Consider the following 4,711-nt stretch of genomic DNA (forward strand, 5'->3'; position numbering starts at 1 on the left):
GCCCCACCCAGTCAGATTATGCCCACACCAACCCACCCTCTGCACCTTCCTTACCTGAAACTGCCTGAGGGCAGAACTCAGAGATTTCCTGAGACAGGAAATGCCCCACCTCAGCCACCAAGGCGCCTCACCACAGGGGTGGCAGACCTTCTCCCCCCCCCCCATAGGATGAAGGCCAGGGCCCCCGGAGCATTTGCTCTCTTGCCCCCTCCCGCCCGGGGGACCTGAGGCTACATATACCTGTCATAGTACACTGGGGAATGGGAAACACGCAGAGGTGGATGGCATTTAGAGAACCATGGTCTGATCAGTGACAGTCAGCATGGCTTTCTGAAGGGAAGATCATGTCTAACAAGCCTGATGGAGATTTTTTAAGAGGTGACCAGGCATATAGATGAGGGTAGTGCAGTGGATGTGATCTACATGGATTTTAGTAATGCATTTGACAAGGTTCCACACGGTAGGCTTATTCATAAAATCAGAAGGTCTGGGACCCAGGAATGTTTGACCAGGTGGATTCAGTATTGGCTTGCCGGCAGAAAGAGAGTTGTGGTGGAGGGTGTACACTCGGATTGGAGGGTTGTGACTAGTGGTGTCCCACAAGTTTCAATTCTGGGATCCCTAATTTTTGTGATTTTTATTAACGACCGGGATGTGGGAGTAGAAGGATGGGTTGGCAAGTTTGCAGAAGACACAATGGTTGGTGATGTTGCAGATAGAGAAGAGGATTGTCAAAGATTGCAGAAAAACATTGATAGGATGCAGAAGTGGGCTGAGAAGAGGCAGATAGAGTTCAACCTGGAGAAGTGTGAGGTGGTACACTTTGGAAGTACAAACTCCAAGGCAGAGTACAAAGTAAATGGCAGGATACTTGGAAGTGTGGAGGAGCAGAGGGAGCTGGGGCTACATGTAGACAAAGTAGTTGAGAAAGCTTATGGGGTGTTAACGTTTATAAGTCGAGGGATAGAGTTTAAGAGTCGCGATGTAATGATGCAGCTCTGTAAAACTCTGGTTGGGCCACACTTGGAGTACTCTGTCCAGTTCTGGTCACCTCACTATAAGAATGTTGTGGAAGGGTACAGAGGAGATTTACCAGAATGCTGTGTGGTTTAGAGAGTATGGATTATGATCAGAGATTAAGGGAGCTAAGGCTTTACTCTCTGGAGAGAAGGCTGATGAGAGGAGAAATGATAGAGGTATAGTTGATATTAAGGGGAATAGATAGAGTGGACAGCCAGCGCCTCTTCCCCAGGGCGCCAATGCTCAATACAAGAGGCCATGGCTTTAAGGTAAGGGGAGGGAAGTTCAAGGGGGAAGATTTTATACTCAGAGAGTGGTTGGTGCGTGGAATGCACTGCCCGAGACAGTGGTGGAGGCAGATACACTGGTGAAGTTTAAGTGCCAACTAGACAGGTATATGGAGGAAGTTAAGATTGGGAGGCAGAGTTTAAGGGTCGGCACAACATTGTGGGCCGAAGGGCCTGTACTGTGCGGTATTGTTCTATGTTCTATCTATTTCCCGCTGGAATCTCTCTTTTAATTTAATTTTTTATTGAAGGCACGACACAGTCCAGAAAACGTAATGCTTTACATTTTCCTCCATTTTGCTTTGATACCTTACCCCTGAACAACACCACAACGTCATCAGTGGGGCCTTCTGGGAGTTGTAGTCATTGTCCTCGCTCGCTCCCTGACAAAGCATGATTCGTCAGCCACCACAGACGCCACCGAAACAGACCCACCGAGGCGCGAAGGGGAATCACACCCGTCCTTGTGGGCGCCGAGGCCGGCGACACCGACAGAAGCGACTCGCTGATCTCCGCCATGGCGACGGAGCGGAAGAGGAGGGGCTGGTCAAGGGCCGATTTCCTCCAGCCTATCGCAGCTCAGACCTAACACTGACGCCTGCTGTCATTGGCTGCAGTGCCTGTCGCTCAAATGGGAACTCGGAGGGTGATTAGTTAATGTGAACGTCAGTCAGCCTTCCTGTCTTCATGAGTTTGGATTTGGATTTATAACGGGACAGGAAGCAAATTGGGAGAAATGTGAGTTTTTATGTGATGGTGCATCAGTCTCCGAGTTACATTATTAACAATAAAAGGGCAAAGGCCGTGGTGAGGAAGGAGGTGATTTACTGGAGGTTATATGGAGATAATATTGGAAGGGATATCAAACTTGGAATTGTTTGGGATATGATTTAGAAAATGGGGGGATTTGTGGGGATCATAATATTCCTGTGTTGATTATTGAGGGCAAAATGATTGTTACTGAAACAGGGAAGGTTGTGTTACTGGCTGGGTCATTTGATGAGATTCATAATCAGGATAATTTAAGTGAAGAAGTTAAACAATGTAGGGATATGTTTTTTCAGTGAATACCCTGATGTGTTGGAAGTCTGCTGCAGCAATGATAGTATCACAGATGGAGAGATTTCTTTGTATGAATTTAAGAAGTCTATTAATAATGCAGGTCAGGTGTCTCCAGGAAAGAGTGATATTTGAAATTGTAATTGTATATAATTTGCATTTGTAAAATATTAAATATTTGAATTGTGTATCCACTTTCCTCATGGAAAATGGAAATAGTAGTGCCTGAAAACCTGGTAGATCCCCATTTGATCTTTCTAGTTAAGGGCCTATATCGTGAAAGTCTCATTTATGTAAACTTATGGAATGTATGGTAATCAAGCGCTTGAGTTATATTTTGGAAAGAGTGGTGATAAAGTGTTTTATTAGAGTGGATTTTGGAAGTGTGAAATGACATTAGATTCAGTTTTAGGTTTGGAAGATGATATTCGGAAAGCACAATTAAATAAAGATGTTGTAATAGCAGTATTGAGACTGAAAAGGGAAATGATATGGAAGAAAGGACTTTTGATTAAATTAGGAGTAAGGGGGTCATTGTATTTTTTTCTGAGTTTTTTTTTTGTATGGACTGTCCAAGTAACGGTCGGCATGTTTGTGTCTATGAGATAGAGAATGGAATCCCACAAGGCAGTATTTGTAGCCCTTCATTATTTAATATTATGATTAATGATATTTTCTGTGAGATGGGAAAATGGGATTCCCTGGGTAAATCACAATATACAGATGACTTAGCTTTATGGATTTGAGGTATTAACTGCAATTTACAATTAATAGATCAAACAGTGGGCAGATTGATGAGGATTGTAAGCTTTCAGTCGTTAAAACACATTACGTGGTTTACAAACAGCATTAATAGACTTGCACTTGATTTTAACTTATGGGATTAATGTCTCGAGGAAGTGTCAGTGGTAAGATTTCTCAGTATGTGGATGAATAATAAGCTGATGGGGAAGCACCTGTCAGTAAAATAATTGATAAATATAAAGGAGCTTTAAATCTCCTCAGACATCTATGTGGGTATTCTTGGGTGCAACATGAAAATCTTTGTTGACCAATTATATTTGTTTAATTTGATCTGTTCATGATTATGTCTGTGTGGCTTGTGGATCACCTTCATCTTCAAATTAAAAGTGTTTGTATGTGATACAATTACAGACTTTTAATTGTGTTCTGGTGCGGTAATGTTGTCTCCTGCTTTGGCTTTACTGATTGCAATGGGACAATTGCCCTCAAAGTAACAGAGGTTCAAGTTGATGTCAACATACTGGATTAATTTGCGGGTCAAGGAAATGATCATCCTGTTAAAGTTGTGCTAGAGGACGGTTGGGAACATCACTAGAAGAGTGTTTTTTGTTTTGGGTGGCTGGGTTCTTACCATGCTGCGAATATGGGTGTATTTGATGACACAGTATGTCCCACTGTAGCGTTCTCTGTAACCCCACATTGTTTTTTCCATTGACTTCAGGTGATTTTACTTTTTACACGATCGGATTCGGTTCTGCCTGAGAGTCTGTTGGTCATCAGTATATTAATGAAAGTTATTATCATACAGTAACCATTTTTACAGATGAATCAAAAGATAATTTAATTGGGGATGTTGGTGTGGCTGTTTTTGTGTGCCTGAATAGCAGGTAATGATAAAGAAATTACTTATAGCCATTTATCAGCATAGAAAGCAGAATTCTTTGCCAACAGTTTAGGCTTACAGTGGATGGAGGAAATTGGTCCTTATAATTTGCTCAGAATACATTTCAGTTTTGATGAGTCTTAAACAGGTCATTCTGGCAGTAGGTCAGATTGACTGTTGGAAACTTGACAAACGGTATTTCATATATAAAGTTTGATTTATATGTCTGCACATTATGGGGCCTGCATATCACACTGTTGAGGGAAATGATGATGTTGACTGTTTAGCACCAAAAGCTGTTAAATGTTAAGCTGTGGATATAGACCTTCCACTTAGCAAATTAGAAGCTAAAGGGTTGGTAGTGTTAAGAATTAGGGGCTTATGGCAAGACGTAGGATAATGGACGTAAAGACAGACACCTTTCCAGAATACATAAACCTGTTGGGTTTATAGAAGAAGGGCTTAAAACAAGGGAAGGAATGATATTTACATGACAGAAATATCCACACTATGCTTAATTATGCCTTGTAACTAATTGGAAAACTTCATTCTGTGTCGTGTACATTTTGTCATTATGAAACCGTCGAAACACATACTATTTCAATGTGAAGCGTACAAGGCTGAAGAAAAATCAAATGCAGTCTTCAGTACAATCTTTGCGAGGGTAGATAGTTTTCAAATAAAAGCTATTAAATTATGGGACTGACTTTAAATCAAT

Source organism: Hypanus sabinus, unplaced genomic scaffold, assembly GCF_030144855.1.
Source record: "Hypanus sabinus isolate sHypSab1 unplaced genomic scaffold, sHypSab1.hap1 scaffold_1249, whole genome shotgun sequence".
Lineage (NCBI taxonomy): Eukaryota > Metazoa > Chordata > Chondrichthyes > Myliobatiformes > Dasyatidae > Hypanus > Hypanus sabinus.